Source organism: Bos indicus x Bos taurus, chromosome 10, assembly GCF_003369695.1.
Source record: "Bos indicus x Bos taurus breed Angus x Brahman F1 hybrid chromosome 10, Bos_hybrid_MaternalHap_v2.0, whole genome shotgun sequence".
Lineage (NCBI taxonomy): Eukaryota > Metazoa > Chordata > Mammalia > Artiodactyla > Bovidae > Bos > Bos indicus x Bos taurus.
In genome coordinates this window covers 66,849,690-66,869,299 of record NC_040085.1, presented here as the reverse complement: position 1 = coordinate 66,869,299, position 19,610 = coordinate 66,849,690, and the positions used below count along the sequence as shown (strand labels likewise).

At 36.4% G+C, this 19,610-nt stretch overlaps 1 protein-coding gene across 1 annotated transcript in view; it reads right to left on the bottom strand.

Moving 5' to 3' along the window:
* The window catches only part of MNAT1 (MNAT1, CDK activating kinase assembly factor), a 210,026-nt gene that overhangs the window by 38,807 nt on the left and 151,609 nt on the right, over positions 1–19,610 (bottom strand). The gene's annotated exons all lie outside the window — the stretch shown is intronic.

The window sequence follows — 19,610 nt, the reverse complement described above, 5'->3', positions numbered from 1 at the left end:
ATGAATTCAGATAAATAACTAAAGAAGCTTGATGGCAAATTTCCTCCTTTATAGTGACTTTCAAATCTAACACTGCATCCTACACAGTTTGAAAAAAGCGCAGCTGTAAGCCAAATATTTATGAATACAGAAATATATTACTCTCTCTCATATCTCCTCCTATGCTGCTTTGTACTCTTATTCCTGGCATTTCTTCATCATTTGACATTTTCTTTTTTCACCCTTTTCTGTTCTGATACCTATTTTTGATCCTCTACTACATCTTTTGGATTAAAAAATAAATCAATTTTAAAAGTAATCAAAATAGCAATCCCACTGCTGGGCATACACACTGAGGAAACCAGAAGGGAAAGAGACACGTGTACCCCAATGTTCATCGCAGCACTGTTTATAATAGCCAGGACATGGAAGCAACCTAGATGTCCATCAGCAGATGAATGGATAAGAAAGCTGTGGTACATATACACAATGGAGTATTACTCAGCCATTAAAAAGAATACATTTGAATCAGTTCTAATGAGGTGGATGAAACTGGAGCCTATTATACAGAGTGAAGTAAGCCAGAAGGAAAAACATAAATACAGTATACTAACACATATATATGGAATTTAGAAAGATGGTAACAATAACCCGGTGTACGAGACAGCAAAAGAGACACTGATGTATAGAACAGTCTTATGGACTCTGTGGGAGAGGGAGAGGGTGGGAAGATTTGGGAGAATGATATTGAAACATGTAAAATATCATGTAAGAAACGAGTCGCCAGTCCAGGTTCGATGCACGATACTGGGGCTAGTGCACTGGGGCTAGTGCACTTGGGGCTAGTGCACTGGGACGACCCAGAGGGATGGTATGGGGAGGGAGGAGGGAGGAGGGTTCAGGATGGGGAACACATGTATACCTGTGGCGGATTCATTTTGATATTTGGCAAAACTAATACAATTATGTAAAGTTTAAAAATAAAATAAAATTAGAAAAAAAAATAAAAGTAATCAAAATAAACAGAGTTGTAAACAACATAAAAATAGCATTCTTTTTTTTTTTTTGGTTGTTGTTTTTTGTACCGCTTCTCTTCCTCCATGCTATAACATATACAGAGAAGAAACTTATAAATTATCAAAAAGGTGGTCATAACAGAAGACTGAATTTTAAAAATTTACATATTCTTCCTGGATTCCTTCCTGAAAATAATCAGTGAATGAAAACTCCTATCAACCTGTATGTATATTAACTTTCCAGATAAGCCAGTAAAGCAGGTGACAGCATGCCTGCTTTAATCTGATTAACTTTTTGTGGGAATAATAACATTTTCTTGACCTTTCTTACTTGTTTTTAAAATTCTCTTTTATCCTGATCAAAAAAGTTTAAATTATTCTTAATATCTTTGTTCCTACTTTTAAATATAAATCTAATTCATTATACTACATGACTTCAGTACATTATAATCCTCTGGGGCCTCGATTTCTTTGTCTCTAAAATAAGGATGTTGCAGGAGGTGATACCCGAAGTCTTTTTTTTTTTTCTATAAAATTCTATGATTCATTCCTTCCTTCACTGTACTCCCTAAATATTCTACTAAAAAATATGAAATAAAAGCAAAGATGCCTTACCGCCAAACTATAAAACAGTGATGGGACTTCTCTGTGGTCCAGTGGCTAAGACTCTGTGCTCCCAATGCAGAGGGCCAAGTTCAGTCTCTGGTCAGAGAACTAAATCCCATATGCTGCAACCAAAGATCCTGCAGGCCTCAGCAAAAATGGAAAATCTCTCATGCCACAACTAAGACCCAGAACAGATAGGCAGATAGACAGATAGCAACATATGTACATTAGCCGTAGGGGTCTATAGCCTTTTTCAATAAACAAACATATGAAACGGTACTAATAAAAAATGAAAGGAAGTCATAAGAGTGTGAGTGTTGAAATTCTTCAAACTGAAGCAATCTAATTCCAATGTTTTTCTAACCTACTTTCCACTATACCCCCTTTTTTTTTTCAAATTGGAATATAGTTGATTTATAATGTGTTAATTTCAGGTGTACAGCAAAGTGAATCAGTTATATATGTATACACACACACATATATACATATACACACTTTTTTCTTCTTAGGTTCCTTTCTCATATAGGCCATTACTGAGTACTCAATACGGATCCCTGTGCTATACAGTAGGTTCTTATTATTTATCTATTTTATATAGAGTAGTATGTATATTGGAGAAGGCAATGGCACCCCACTCCAGTACTCTTGCCTGGAAAATCCCATGGACGGAGGGGCCTGGTAGGCAGCAGTCCGTGGGGTCGCACAGAGTCGGACACAACTGAGCGACTTCACTTTCACTTTTCACTTTCACGCATTGGAGAAGGAAATGGCAACCCACTCCAGTGTTTTTGCCTGGAGAATCCCAGGGACGGGGAAGCCTGGTGGGCTTCTGTCTATGGGGTCGCACAGAGTCGGACGTGACTGAAGTGACTTAGCAGCAGCAGTGTGTATATGTCAATCACAATCTCCAAATTTATCCTTCTCCCCCTGATTCCCTGGTAATCATGAGTTTGTTTTTTGCATTTGTGAGTCTACTTCTGCTTTGTAAATAAGTCATTTGTATCCTTTTTTTAGATTCCACATATAAGCAATATCACGATATTTGATTTGCTATGTCTGATTTACTTCACTCAGTATGTTCATTGCAGGACTATTTGCAAATAACCAAGACATGGAAGCAACCTAAATGTCCATCAACAGCGAAATGGATAAAGAAGACATGGTAATAGTATATAGACAATGGAATAATAGTCATAAAAAAGAACAAAATAATGTCATTTCCACTATTTCCTTTCCTGCAACCAATTCTGCACCTAAGCTTCAATACTGATTATTAGCTATGTATGCTCTATTGCTGCTAAGTCGCTTCAGTCATGTCTGACTCTGTGTGACCCCATAGACGACAGCCTACTAGGCTCCCCCGTCCCTGGGATTCTCAAGGCAAGAACACTGGAGTGGGTTGCCATTTCCTTCTCCAATGCGTGAAAGTGAAAAGTGAAAGTGAAGTCGCTCAGTTGTGTCCAACTCTTAGCGACCCCATGGACTACAGCCCACCAGGCCCCCCGTCCATGGGATTTTCCAGGCAAGAGTACTGGAGTATGCTCTATTGCTTTCCCCTAATTCCTCCTCTGCTCATGCTCTATAACAGGAAAGTTGTTCTTCACTTTTACATGACAAAATTCTATTTCCAGCTGCAGTTCCTGAAAAACTTCTAAGCTTACCTAGATCTCTTTCAGAGAATAGAATAAATACACAGTTTGAATTCAGACAGTTCTGGGTTTAAGTATTATTTCCAAATATTATTTGGTGATAATTTACCTACACACTGTAGGGCTGTTGTGAAATGAATTAATATAAATGCTTAATCTCATGTCTGGCAATATGCTCGAAATTAATTCCACTTCTTCATCACTCTCTCTGAACTCCAACATTACACTTTATCTGCTTTCTTATAGTTCTCCTCATTTTCTACTTTGTCTAATAGTTACTTACTTAAGCTAGCAGTATATTCATGGTGCTGTGTCATGCATGCTTAGTTATGTCCAACACTTGCAACTCCATGAACTGTAGTCAATAGGCTCTTGTGTGCATGGGATTTTTTAGGCAAGGATACTGGACTGGGTTGCCATTTCCTCCTCCAGGGGAAACTTCTCAACCCAGGGTTCGAACCACCCCATGTCTGTCTGTATCTCCTGCATTGCAGGTAGATTCTTTACCCACTAAACCATTGGGGAAGCCCAGTATTCTAACATAAGTATACTACTCTGAAAGCAGAAATCATGTCTGATATATCCTAGAATTTTTCACAATGTCAAACATATCATGTACCCATAATGAACTCACAATATTTGTTAAATGAATTAAAAACACTGAAAAATGATATACTACCTCATGACTAAAAGGGATAACCACACACATTGGAAAGTTAATATAAATAGTTTCCATTTCCTTCAACTAATGAAAAGTGAATATAAATAAGAATTGGAATGCCAACTTTTAATCAATGCAAAAATCTATATGTACATTCTCATACTTTACACAAAGTATTTTGATATCATTTATAATATTTTTGAAAAGGCACCTGCCTGGAAAGTGGCCTCTATCTACATAACACAAATAAGCCTCCCTCTTCAAGATAATAATTTTTAACTGGATTAAAAAAGAAGAGAAGGAGGAGGGGGAGGAGGGAAAAGAAAGAGGAGGGAGAGAAAGGGAAGGCGGAAGAAAGAAGAAAGGAAAAAGAAAACCAACATTTACCTGGATGATTTCTGACATTCATTTAATACTCAATTAAAATTTCTACAATATATATGATGAACTATAAGACTTTAATAAACATCAAGTGACAAGCCAGAAGAGTATACAACTTAGATTTTCCAAATGGGTACTATATGTTCTCAATATATTATAATCTAAGATTATTTGGCACACATATTTTGCTGGTATCAATGAGTAGATGATTAAAGCATTTGCCAGACACGTTTCGCTTTAAAGAAGATGACAATCTAATTGCTGTGGGTGTGGCAGTAGCTCTTGGAGGTGGTGGTGGTGGTGACAGAGCAAGAGCAGTTAGCATTTATTAAGACCTTATTATGTGCCCAGTACTGCTCTAAGCCCTTTAACACCTTATCTCATTTGCTCCACACAACAGCCCTACAAAATAGGTATTATATTTTTTAATTTACATGTGAGGAAACTATGGCTTAGAGAGGTTAAGTCCCTTGTGAAATGTGATACAACTAATATATGATAGAGACGGTTTAGAACCTACTAAGCAAACCTTACTACCTCCCTTAAACTTACGTCTTAATTTTCTTATCCTTTAAAATACAAAAACAAACAAACAAATAAAACCTAATAAATAGAAATATACTGACATAGAGAAATTCTAATTTAACCAGAATTCCTTTGGGTTAAAAATTCCATCTGCATTTATTTGAACTCTTTGGTTGGAATAAAATCCTTGATAAACTAGGGAAGAAGGTGAAACCCCTGACCCCTCCCCAGAGCCTGTAAATGTGGGAAATATTGCCCTCTGTGAGGTAATGGAAGGAATTTCTTTGTTACATAAAGAAAGGACAGAAAAGGCAAGGAAGAAATGAACACAACAAAATGACTGAAGATAAGCAGAGACATCACTTAGCCAACAAAGGTCCGTATAGTCAAAGCTATGGTTTTTCTAGCAGTCATGTATGGATGTGAGAGTTGGACCATAAAGAAGGCTGAGCACTGAAGAACTGATGCTTTTGAACTGAGGTGCTGGAGATGACTCTTGAGAGTCCCCTGGATGGCAAGGAGATCAAGCCAGTCAATCCTAAAGGAAATTAACCCTGAATATTCATTAGAAGGACTGATGCTGAAGCTGAAGCTCCAATACTTTGGCCACCTCATGCAAAGAGTCGACTCACTGGAAAAGACCCTGATGCTGCAAGATTGAGGGCAAGAGACAGGGGCAACAGAGGATGAGATGGTTGGATGGCATCACCGACTCAATGGACATGAGTTTGAGCAAGCTCCAGGAATTAGTGAAGGACAAAGAAGCCTGGTGCGCTGCAGTCCATGGGGTTGCAGAGTTGGACATGACTGAGCAACTGAACAATAGTTACAGGTAGAGGAAATATAACCCCTTCTTTTGTAGTCCTTAAATCTTCAAGAAAATATAAGCTCCAAATCCATACCATCGGGTGGGATAGAGTCTCTCCTAAGAATACCAGAGCACAGAACTAGAGCGAGGAGGTAAATAAGGGAAAGCAACAAATTCATGGACAAGGCATTAGGCTTCAGTTAACAGTTACTGAATGGAAAGAGCATATCATTTCCTCCTTTGAGAATCAAATCTGTCATTCAATAAATAAGTGGGGAATTAGCCTACCATACCCCTTCCCCTTTTTTTCTCCACATTGTTCCTCAAATTCTTATCTATCATTTTCCCACAGTTCTAAGAGAAAAAAGGTGAAATCACTAGGACAAAACTTCTCCGCTACTATGTTTCAAAACATTAGAAAACCATAGTTGTTTTCCTCACAGATAAACTAAATCTTTATTTCAACAATTAGAATACAAACGCTTACAATAACCTAATGCCAAAAGTATAAGGAAGAATGACCACACAACCATTTATCATTGAGTTGACACACCTAATTGATCAATCTGGCGGTGGGCGGGATAAAAAGGAAAGAAAGGAAAGCTAGGAAAACTCAACAGATCTAAAAACAGTACAGTAGAAATAAGATTCTAAGAGATTAGACTTTCCATATTGTATTTTCATCTTCTATCAGTCAGTATCCTGGATCTTACATATATTATCTCATTTTGTACTCAAAACAGCATAAGATAGGAGCTACCTATCTTATTATCTCTATTTTGTAAGGAAAAAACAAAGATACTCAATGACTAAGTTACTTACTAGAGTTATAAACCAAATAAGAACACAGTTGAAATCTAAACGCAGGCACTATACCTCCCAAAACCCTTCTCACATCTTCTAAACTATACTGTATTTTATTAGTATATACAAAGTGATGTATATGTTTTCAAAGACTTAAGATGATTATTATATTCATCATTTTCTGAAAATAGATTATAACATTGCGTATTAAATTATGATGTAAAATCATTAATACTTAGTTATTCAGAAATGAGCATGACTAAGGACACATGGCTTTAAAAATGATAAACACAAGAGCCCAGGATAGGAAAAGTTAAACAACAGCTGTATGATACACTTAACTGCCTTGGGAATTAATGTCAATATTGCAGACTAAGATTTTTAAGTAAGTGACATTAAATATGGGCGTTATATATACATATACTACTAACAGCTAACTCCTTAAAAGTAAAATTAAGTAAAGAGTAAAATTAAGTTTATTTAACATTTAAAGAAAAGGGAAAGAAAGTTTTGTCTCTCAGTCATGTCCGACTCTTTGCGACCCCATGGACTGTAGCCTACCAGGCTCCTCTGTCCGTGGGATTTTCCAAGCAAGAGTACTGGAGTGGGTTGTCATTTCCTTCTCCAGAGGATCTTCCTGACCCAGGGATCGAACCCAGGTCTCCCACATTGTAGGCAAACACTTAACCGTCTGAGCCACCAGGGAAGAATGAAAGTAGAAGAATGAAAGTCACATTTAAGGAATGAAAGTAAATAGCTGAAATACTATTTACACTCTACCTGTGATATGTCCCTGAATTATATTAATCATTATTCAACCATATCACTAAGGAGAGGAGGAAAAAATCTCCAAATTTTCTAAACTTGGTAGCATTTTCTTTAAAATGAAATGCTATTGTAAGTGGAATTATAGTTCTGGGATGAAAGCCAAATTATGATGAACACCTATGTCAAATTTAAGGTTTTACAAGGAAAAGTGAAGTCACTCAGTCGTGTCAGACTCTTTGCAACCCCATGGACTGTAGCCTACCAGGCTCCTCTGTCCATGGAATTTTCAAGGCAAGAGTACTGGAGTGGGTTGCCATTTCCTTCTCCAGGGGATCTTTCTAACCCAGGGATCAAACCCAGGTCTCCTGAGTTGTAGGCAGACACTTTTACCATCTGAGCCACCAGGGAAGTCCTTTTGCAAGGAAAAAGATGAACCAAATATTATTCTCTTAAAATGTACTTTTTAACCAAAAGAAATACAAACATATTTTAAGAAATATTAATGAATAAGAAATTAACTTGTAAGTTTAATCTTAGACTTCATTTAACACCCACCCCCCGCAAGAAACATGGCAAGACTTTAATAAAACCTGTTTATAAGGAATCATTTCCTTAAAGATAAGTAATAATACATTTCTAATGTCATTAGGTTGCAAAGAATTCATACTAAAAGAAAGTACCTGCACATTTTGGTCAGAGAAGGCAATGGCACCCCACTCCAGTACTCTTGCCTGGAAAATCCCATGGACGGAGGAGCCTGGTCAGCTGCAGTCCATGGGGTCGCTAGGAGTTATACACAACTGAGCGACTTCACTTTCACTTTTCACTTTGATGCATTGGAGAAGGAAATGGCAACCCACTCCAGTGTTCTTGCCTGGAGAATCCCAGGGATGGGGGAGCCTGATGGGCTGCCGTCTATGGGGTCGTACAGAGTCGGACATGACTGAAGTGACTTAGCATAGCATAGCATGCAGTATTTATATATTTGTGTATAAATACTTTTACACATGTTGGGACTTTAGGCAATAGTATTCACTGACACTAAATCATGAATATTAAGAGTTCAGTGTAGTAAGTGAACAACAGAAGTCCAACATAGATGGATACATAGATATACATATATCTCTACAGACAAATTTTTAAAATAAAGGACACTACGACAAAAGTTGGAGAACCATCATAAATACAAAATTTTAAGGTGCACTCAATTCCGCAATGGGCTTTGTTATGACAGAAGCTTTTAAATCTACCTACTACTGCTGGGTCCAACCCACACCCACAGCTGTGGCAAGTGGTGGTGGTGAATCAGAAGGAAGTGGCAGCTGCACATACTCTCTGGCAGCAGAATAAATGCAGTCTCTGTCCCCCACTGACTTCTCTCTCAGGGCCTCCCTTGACACAGAAGGCAAACAGAGTGAGCAGTGAAAAAGAAAGCCTGAAGCAGCTGCCTTAGTCATTCAGGATGCTCGTACCTCTCACACTCAGACTTGTGTCTGAGTGTCATGTTCCATAGGCCATGCAAAACTCTGAAGGAGATCCCCACTCTATGAAAGTCACCACAGAGTCATTCGGACACTTGAGCTAAAAGCCTTGACATTTTCTTAGATTATTATTCTCCATGTGCAATCTGTTGCCAAATCCTACTAATTCTATCTCTTAAATCTCTCTTGAATTCATTCTCTTAACTCCATCCTCCCTGTTTAGATGTCTCTATTTTAGGCTATCTTTTTTTTTTTTTCAGTCTGCTCAAATACATCTCTACACTGCTGCATTCATAAGTGTTTTTCTAAAATGTGAATCTGAATATTCTAAAATGTGAATATGAATATGTGTTTCATATTCACATATGAAAGGTTCTTCAAAAATTTCCTCTTACTAAAATTGTATGGTCTAGAGTCCAGTTACAGAGAAAACAGTGGTTTTTCAACCTTGCTTTAAGACACAAAGAAATAAAAAGAGAAAACCATGCATCATTCAAAGTACTTAATATGACAAATAAGACTCTTCGTGATCTGGATCCCAATTAGTTTCTTGTCAATCTCTGTTACAAACTGTGCACTAATCAGATTGAACTACTTGAACAAATTTCTATCAAAGGCATCATGCTCTTTCAAATCTCTCCCCTTCTCTAACAGAATGGTCTATGCATGCTACTGTGCTGTACTGTGCTCAGTTGCTCAATTGTGTCCGACTCTTTGTGACCGCATAGACTGTAGCCCACCAGTCGCTCCCCATGGAATCTTCCAAGCAAGAATACTGGAGTGGGCTGCCATTTCCTCCTCCAGGGGATCTTTTTGACCCAGGGATCAAACCCAGCCTGCATTGGCAGACTGACTCTTTACCACAGAGCTACCTGGAAAGCCCATGCATGCTACCAGCAGACCCCAATCTGTCCTTTTAATTCTACTGTCTCTCTCAGGGCTTTTTTGACCCTCTTCCATATAACAGTATGGTTGTTTACAGGACAATCTCTCTCTCTGGAGGTTACTGGCACAAACTTAGTAATATAAATTTTTGCACAAACTGTAAACTATGCATATGTGGCATATAATAAAGTAACATGACAGATATTTCCCCCAATATTTCTAAAGCTATTATTAATCTCTAGAAATGTAACAAAGATTGAAATATGTGTTTTAATTTAGAAAAATCTATCAGTCAAACAAGTTTTCATCATTAAAAAGATGCAAGTTATTGAATCAATGAAAAATCAAGGAAAAGTGTTTCCTTAAATAAGCTTTTTGTTTAAAATTTAAAACTTCTTCTGTCTCTTTTAAAGTGGTGGCCGTTATATTTATTAGTGTTCAAGTGTCAGATGTCAAAGTCATTTAGCCTCAAATGAGCCTCAGAATCATGTCTATGCTTCAATCCAGGGATTTTGCTAATGAAATAATTGGAAGATAGCACCCAAATTTAACAACAATCTATTTATAAAAATAACATATGAAAAATTACCTAAATGCCTATTAGAGAACTAGTTAAATAATGATATGGAAAAATTTAAATGATGCTATAGATAAATATGAAAAGACAGCAAAATAAAGTTAAAAGAGGTAACATAATACAGCATAAGTGTTTTTGTAAAAATACGTATTATACATGAAAATATGAAAAGGTCTAGAAGGCTATTTACCAAGGCTAAACCAGAGTTTGCAAAGTATAGTCACCAATCAACAGTATTAGCATCACTGCGGAATTTATTATTAACAGAAACAAAAATTCTAGGGTTGTACTCCAGCCCTACAGAATCAAAAACCCTGGAAGTAGAGCCCAACAATGTGCGTTTTAATGAACCCTCCAAGTGACTCTGATGTATGGCAAAGTTTAAGAATCATTACTCTAGATTCTTTATTGGGATCAAGATCCCTTTGAGACCCTGATGAAAATTATGAATTTTTTTCCCAGCAAAGTACCCAGTTGGACAAATGTTCAATTTTATGTATATTTCAAAGATAAACATGGGCAGAGGCTGCCTGCAGTAGTAATATACTATTCCCAAATGGGACATATCCATTGAGCCCTAGGACACTTTACCTACAAGAAACAATGCATACTTATTTCATATAAGTTGCTAAAATTAAATTGAGAAAAATCAAAGAACAAGAAAACTGTAAACCAATCCCTCAATTCCGGCACACCAGTATTTCCTCTGGTTTGTCTTCACTTACTCAGATTCCAAAGCTGACACAAAATCTCCTGGGGTTTAACTTTCCAAACTTCTGAACTTTATTGAGTTCATAGGCTGAACTTGTGGCCTTTGCAGTGGAGAATTCTCACATGATCACTATTCCATTTGACTATCAATCTGTGTACTTAATGGCCTTAAGAAATAACACTTTTCAGTAAACTCATTTTTAATTAAAAAAATTTTTTGAACACTGTGCATGTTTTAGAAACATGGAGCAAACTCATATATCCTACAATGTAAGCAGATTCCTTAGCTTATATTAAGAATGAATATCAAACTACAAAGACTTCAACTCATGGTGTCATAAGAATACAAAGACTAAAAATTAAAAGATTTAATTAGGCAATCAGTAATCATCCCCTACTTTTATTTTTCCAAATGAACTGCTGGCATCTGTAATAACATATGTATCTCATATGATAATGAATTTTAGCCATATAAAAATATTAATGCTATTCTAAGAAAAATATTTCAACTCCTTTTTAAAAAACACTATATGCACACCTGCTATTCTCCTATCAATCCTAGCAGGAAACCATTTTTCCTCTACATCATGAGCAACAGAAATGTACTTATTAAAACATTAATCACAGTCCATTATATTCTGACTCACTGCCAAAAGTTCCCATTACATCACTGAAAATATCTATTAACCAAAACCTGCTTCTGACAAGTTACAGGAGTGTAGCATTCAGAATTTAGTAATGTATTATAAAAGTCAGTTTAAAAAGAACAGTTATACAATTGATTTTGCAGTGGCAGCAAAAATAATTAACTTTTTTTTGACATTTATTACCAAAAGGTTGATTTAACTGGTGTTTCTACTGTAAAATTATTTTAAAATTATTTCAAATTTCACCTAGCATTATTAAACACATTTACTATGAAAGAATTAAATACAGATGACTGTTTAAAGAATTTCAAAATGTGCTGAATACACCACTGTATGTAGAACTATATTGTCTTGTGTAAATATGGGACTTGTTTAGAGCCATGTCTCACAGGAAATTGTAGCAAATGAAAACCATCCCTGTTTTTCCACTCCCACTCTTTAGGATTTATGTCTTTACATTTAAAACCAGTAATACAGAGAAACAAACAAACAAACAAAAAACATGGCAACAGTACCTTCAAACCAGAATAATGACAACTCTGGGCACTCTTATAATGCTAAAATAACTGAATATTATTAGAAGTAAACCTTGAAGATATTCTGATGCTATACCATCAGAACCAATCATCTAGTTTTCACTTGTTGGATGTTTGTTTGGAGAGTGGTGACACTGACTTCTTCCAAACCAGGAGAAAGGTAGTTGACATTTAGCAATAAAGTACTAAGAAAAAAGCATAGGAAATATTGGTTATTATTTCCTGAGCATATTTAATACAAACCACTTATGGTTTATTGAGATTGTGAATACTGAAAAAAAAAAAACTAAATAGTAGACATGGGTAATTTTTTCTTCTTTTAACTGTGCTTTCAAAGTTTTCCTATAATGAATATACATTATCTTTATAATAAGGAAAACTCAAAGAATTTATTTAATAGAAGCCCTTAAAGCCACATGTGACAACTGGAGAAGAAAAACCTTATTTGTCTTAATGCATTAGAGTGAATTGCATGTATTTTCTTTCAAACATAAATGTTTATAATTTTTATTTCTAAAAATAGGAGTGAATGACAATTTTTAGTAGCTTGTATAAAATCTAATGTTTCTGAAGCATGATGTTTAATTTAGTTGGAAAATTCATGGTAGAGGGATTCAGAGAAATTAAAAGCATGAATTACATCTTAGTTAAGAAGGGGACAGCAAAAGAAAACAGACCTAAGTTACAATCATAGAACATGATAACTATAAATTAGCAAGGTTCTTTAACCTAAGAGCCAACATGTTTTACATTTGAAAGGTTAAAAGAGTCACCAAGCTACACATGTCTAATAATTTCCTAACAACTCAATCTCCAGAGTACTTTTCCTTTTTTTTTTTTTAAACATCAGTCTCTTCAAATGGAAATACAATTTCTACTACATACTCAGAGAAGACAGACTTACCTCTACTTGAAAGTGGTTTTTAAGAAAATATGACTTTTTCAGGGCATACCTCAAAAAAGTTACCTGAATTTTAGCATGTGATGCTGAGCTCTCACCAAGGAAATGAAGAATTAATGAGCTATTATACACTTTACGGTACCCCCAATTAAAGGGCAAGTCAACATATAATTAAAGAGAGATTTCTGCTGATGTTTTTAAAGACCCTCACTTTATAGTATTATCCCCAATGTGAATATAAATCTCTAGGTGATTAATTTTTGTTCTATGCTTATTACTAAAATTATTATTTACAAACTCAAAACTCCTCCTAAAAACACTTAACAATTTCCATTAAGTCTTCTTTAGAACAACTACAAGCAAAAGATAAATGACAAGGGAATTCCTTGGCAGTCCAGTGGTTAGGACTGTGCTCTCACTGCCGAGGGTGCTGGTTCAATCCCTGGTCAGGGACCTCAGATTCCAAGTGCCACTAAGCCAAAAAAAAAAGATAAAGACAAATCCCTACTAGTATACTCATCTCACTTCTTCTTTATCTGTTTAAGCCTTTAACAATCACTCCTTGATTACTACTTCTGTTACACAATTGACTAGTGAGTAATTCTCAATGGTATAATGTAAGTAAGTTAGATATTTTTATAGTTGCCATAAATTTGGACAGAAAACAAACTACAGGGTATGATTACTCTTAGCAGATCTTTAAAAAATCATTGCACTTAATAAAAAGTAGAGATTATAGAAAGAGAAACAGTACTTAGATTAAAAATTAATTTCATATATATCATGCTAGACAATTAAATGACCAAGACTACATAATTTGACATTGTTTTTATATTAAAATTAACCGTGCCTGAAAATGCAACTTGATCAGCATAAGGAAAACACAAACAAAATCAATCAACAAAGTTAAGCTGGACGTAGACTTTAAAATGAGTTTAAGTTCAATATATACAGAGTTCATTACATATCAGCAATATTCTCAGTAAAAAATGTTAACTCCAATGGTAACATTTGTCACTCAAATAGCTAATGTTTATACAGAACTTATCACGTGTCAGATACTATTCCAAGGGTTTATCATTTATTAACTCATTTGATACTCACAATTCCATGAGATAGGCACTTATATTATCCATATCTTGAAAATGAGTAAATCAAGACACACAGAAATTAGTAAAGTGTCCAGGGAATTAAAATTAGTGAAAAATCCAGAAATTAAACTCAGGCAGAGTATGTTCTCTTCTCTTACTAAAAAGTTAATATGATAATAAGCTTTAAATACTTTGGTGTTATTGCATTTTATGTTTAATAAAATATAAGAGGAACAGGTGACATTATTCCTACTGGTAATTTATCATCCTGGTGATATTCATTAACCACACTAACTGTTAATCAGGTGGAGGCAGTATGTAATCCCAACTACTAAATTGCATTCCTTCTGTCTGTTAACTAGTTCCTAGTGTTGGCCAAAGTCAGACTCACTCAAGTATCCACCTCCATTAATTCTTCCTTTGCCTCTAAAACTAATGTGACCTCTCCCTCTCCATTGGTACATAAAACCTTCTTTACTATTAAACAACAATAACAGTTAATATTTATTAAATGTTTCCTAGGAATCAAAAGCTTAAATGCTATAAACTAAGTTATATAAATAAAAAATCCTGAGAGAGAGATTCTATTACCATCTTCATTTTACAAATAAGAAAAGTAAGGTTCAGAAAGGTCAAGTTCTCGCAGCTAAGAAACAGAGCCTGGATTTAAAACTAGGTATGTTTAACACTAAAGTCTATGTTGCTTAAGCCAAAAGCAGTAACACTATGGCAGTATATATATTATACTCCATTGTATCCTATTTACTCACATACCATTTTATCCCATAATTCTATATCAACAGTTCTTTGTTGCACAAAATGATGACTTACATACTTTTATTTCCTAAAAATAAATTGGGCTTAATGAGCACTTGATGAATAAATGGATGAGAAAACAGATGATTACTACAAAAGCCATATATCTTTTATATATATATATATATATGTGTGTGTATATATATAAACCAGATTATCAATTCTCAACTTGTTGGCCTTAAGACCTCTTTACACTCTTAAAAATTACTGAGGACTCCCAAAGATATTTCATTTAGATGAGTTATATCTACTTATATTTTCTATATTTAAATTTAAAACTAAGAAATTGGAAAATATTTATTATTTTAAAATAACAGTTAAAGCCCCTTAACATGTTAACACAAGTAACATACCATGTTAACACTAGTCAAAAGGAAGATGGAATGACTGTTTTGATATCAAACTAATCAGATTTCATAGCAAAGAGTATTATCAGAAATGAAGGATCATTTCATAATGATAAAATAAAAATTAAAACAACAACCCTAAATATTTCTGTTCTAGTAAAATAGCAGTTGCAAACGACATGAATATTTATATTTTAAGAAAACCAGTGGACTACAAAAAATTACTACAACTAATGAGTTTTGCAATATTATAGGCTATAAAATCAATATATTAAATATCTGCTCATTCCAGAAAAAAGCAATCATAAATTGAAAAAAAATTTTAATGCCATTTATAATAAGAAACTATAAAATACTTAGGAGTAAATCTGACAAAATATATGCAAGTCCTGCCCACCAAAATTGTACATTATTGAAAGAAACTAAAGAAGACCAAAATAAATGGAAAAATAGACTCCGTTCACGAATCAAAAGACTGTATTTTAAGACAGAGCCAACTCCCTCCAAAATGATCTACTGATTCAAAATATTGGCAGATCTTATGAGCAAAGATACCCCAGGAGCACAGGAACACTTAAAGCACAGATACTGGTTTCTATTGTTGTTCAGTTACTAAGTTGTGTCCAATTCCCTGCAACCCCACGGACAGTAGGTAGCCTGCAATACCAGCTTCCCTGTCTTTTACCATATCCCTGAATTTGCTCAAACTTACGTACATTGAGTCAGTGACACCATCCAACCATCTCATCCTCTGTTGCCCCCGTCTCCTCTTGCTCTCAACCTTTCCCAGCATCAGGGTCTTTTCCAACGAGTTTGCTCTTCCCATCCGGTGGCCAAAGTATTGGAGCTTCAGCATCAGTACTTCCAATGAACATTCAGGATTGATTTCCTTTAGGATTGACATTGGTTTGATCTCCTAGCTGTCCAAGGAACTCTCAAGAGTCTTCTCCAGAACCACAGTTCAAAAGCATCAATTCTTCAGCACTCAGCCTTCTTTACATCCAACTCTCACATCCAACATGACCACTGGAAAAACCATAGCTTTGACTAGATGGACCTTTGTCCACAAAGTGATATCTCTGCTTTCTAATACACTGTCTAGGTTTGTCATAGCTATTCTTCCAAGGAGCAAGCGTCTTTTAATTTTGTGGCTGCAGTCATCATCTGCAGTGATTTTGGAGCTCAAGAAAATGAAATCTGACACTATCCACTTTTTTCCCGTCTATTTGCCATGAAGTGATAGGACTGGATGTCATGATCTTTGTTTTCTGAGTGCTGAGTTTTAAACCAGCTTTGTCACTCTCTTTCACCCATTCACCTTCATCAAAAGGCTCTTTAGTTCCTCTTCACTTTCTGCCATTAAAGTGGTATCATTTGCATATCTGATGTTGTTGATATTTCTCCCTGCAATCTTGATTCCAGCTTGTGAGTTATCCAGTCCAGCATTTTGGTTTCTAATACTATTCTCCAATAAAAGAAACCAAGGCTTCTTAGAGAAATGGTTCCTTCTAGAACAAAATCAAGAAATACATATACCAGGAGCTTGAAGCTTCTTGCAGTGCCAAAAGTAAAGATATACTTATAAAAAGATGCAATGATGGGAGAAAGGCAAATGGGTACCAGAGCCAACTAAAACATCTCAAATGGTCAAAACTGGATTATAATCCAAACTGTAAAATAAATATTCACTAGTCCTTAAGGACAGGGGGAAAATGAATAAACAAACAGATGGTGGAGAAGAGACAAATCGCCAATGCTGAAGAATTCCAAATAACTTACATAGATACTACATCCTCAAGGAAAGTGAGCATTAATCCCCATCCCTTAAGTGTAGTCTGTGCATAGTGATTTTCTTCCAAAGAGTATAATAAAGACAGAAGGGATAAGAGTACATTACAGTGGACAAAGCTGGACAAATAATACCTCAACCAGGTGATCAAGGTTAACATCAACAGTGATAAGACATGTGGATAGCATGTACTAAGACATAAGCTATGAGCTTCCCTCATAGCTCAGTCAGTAAAGAATCTGCCTGCAATGCAGGAGACCTGGGTTCGAATCCTAGGTTGGGAAGATTCCCTGGAGAAGGAAATAGCAATGTACTCCAGTATTCTTGCCTGGAGAATCCCATGGACAGAGGAGACTGGCGTGCTACAGTCTATGGGGTCAAAAGACTCAGATACGACTTAGCAACTAAACCACTAAGACATTCTGAAAACTATCTGACCACTACTCAAATCTGTCAAGGTCATCAAAATCAAGGAAAGTCTGAGAAACTGTCACAGCCAAAAGGAGCTCATGGACTGCAGCACGCCAGGCCTCCCTGTCTATCACCAACTCCTGGAGTCTGCTCAAACTCATATTCAACAAGTCGGTGATGCCATCCATCTATCTCATTCTCTGTTGTCCCCTTCTCCTGCCCTCAATCTTTCCCAGCATCAGGGTCTTTTCAAAGTCCATTCTTCACATCAGATGGCCAAAGTAATGGAGTTTCAGCTTCAGCATTAGTCCGTCCAATGAATATTCAGGACTGATTTCCTCTAGGATGGACTGGTGGGATCTCCTTGAAGTCCAAGGGATTCTCAAGAGTTTTTCCAACACCACAGTTCAAAACCATCAATTTTTCAGCTCTCAGCTTTCTTTATAGTCCAGCTCTCACAGCCATTCATGACTACTGCAAAAACCATAGCTTTGACAAGGTGGACCTTTGTCAGCAAAGTAATGTCTCTGCTTTTTAATATGCTATCTAGGTTGGTCATAGCTTTTCTTCCAAGGAGCAAGCGTCTTTTAATTTCATGGCTACAATTACCATCTGCAGTGATTTTGGAACCCAAGAAAATAAAGTCTGTCACTGTTTCTACTGTTTCCCCATCTATGTGCCATGAAGTGATGGGACCGGATGCTATGATCTTAGTTTCTGAGTGTTGAGTTTTAAGCCAACTTTTCCACTCCCCTTTTTCACTTTCATCAAGAGGCTCTTTAGTTCCTCTTTACTTTCTGCCATAAGGGTGGTGTCATCTGCATATCTGAGGTTATTGATATTTCTCCCAGCAATCTTGATTTCAGCTTGTGCTTCATCCAGCCCAGCATTTCACATGATGTACTCTGCATAGAAGTTAAATAAGCAAGGTGACAATATACAGCCTTGACATACTCCTTTCCTGATATGGAACCAGTCTGTTGTTCCATGTCTAGTTCTAACTGTTGCTTCTTGACCTGCATATAGATTTCTCAGGAGGCAGGTAAGGTGGTCTGATATTCCCATCTCTTTAAGAATTTTAAACATTCTTCTGTGATCCACACAGTCAAAGGCTTTGGCATAGTCAATAAAGCAGAAATAGATGTTTTTCTGGAACTCTCTTGCTTTTTCGATAATCCGACGGATGTTGGCAATTTGATCTCTGGTTTCTCTGCCTTTTGTAAATCCAGCTTGAACATCTGGAAGGTCACAGTTCATGTACTGCTGTAGCCCGGCTTGGAGATTTTTGAGCATTACTTTGCTAATGTGTGAGATGAGTGCAATTGTGCGTTAATTTGAACACTTTGGCATTGCCTTTCTTTGGGATTGGGATATAAACTGACCTTTTCCAGTCCTGTGGCCACTGCTGAGTTTTCCAAATTTGATGGCACGTTGAGTATAGCACTTTAACAGCATCATCTTTTAGGATTTGAAATAGCTCAACTGGAATTCCATCACCTCCACTAGCTTTGTTCCCTGGGTAGAGAAGATCCCCTGGAGAAGGAAATGGCAACCCACTCTCTTATTCTTGCCTGGAAAATTCCACGGGCAGAGAAGCCTGGTGGACTACAATTCATGGGGTTGCAGAGTCAGACACAACTGAGCAAGCACAGTTGATGATGAGAAATGTGATGGAGAATTTAGTTTTAAGACCAAATTGACAAGATTAGGTGTTATAGAAATGTGACACAGGATCCCATCCTGAGGGCCAACTCTTATCAGGCAACTGTATACCTACGATATTAGATAGCCAGTATATCGTTTTTCATCACAACTACTCCTCTATACAACAACATTATTTTCTGTAATAATCATGAAGTGAAAAATAGTAACAATGCAGAAAAGGCAGTAAGATCTTTTCCTTCTATTAGATTTTGTGCACATTATAGAGAAGGCAATGGCACCCCACTCCAGTACTCTTGCCTGGAAAATCCCATGGATGGAGGAGCCTGGTGGGCTGCAGTCTATGGGGTCGCTCAGAGTCGGACATGACTGAGCGACTTCACTTTCACTTTTCACTTTTATGCATTGGAGAAGGAAATGGCAACCCACTCCAGTATTCTTGCCTGGAGAATCCCAGGGACGGGGGAGCCTGGTGGGCTGACGTCTCAAGGGTCGCACAGAGTTGGACTCGACAGAAGTGACTTAGCAGTAGCAGCATGCCACTAAAAATTTTAAAATA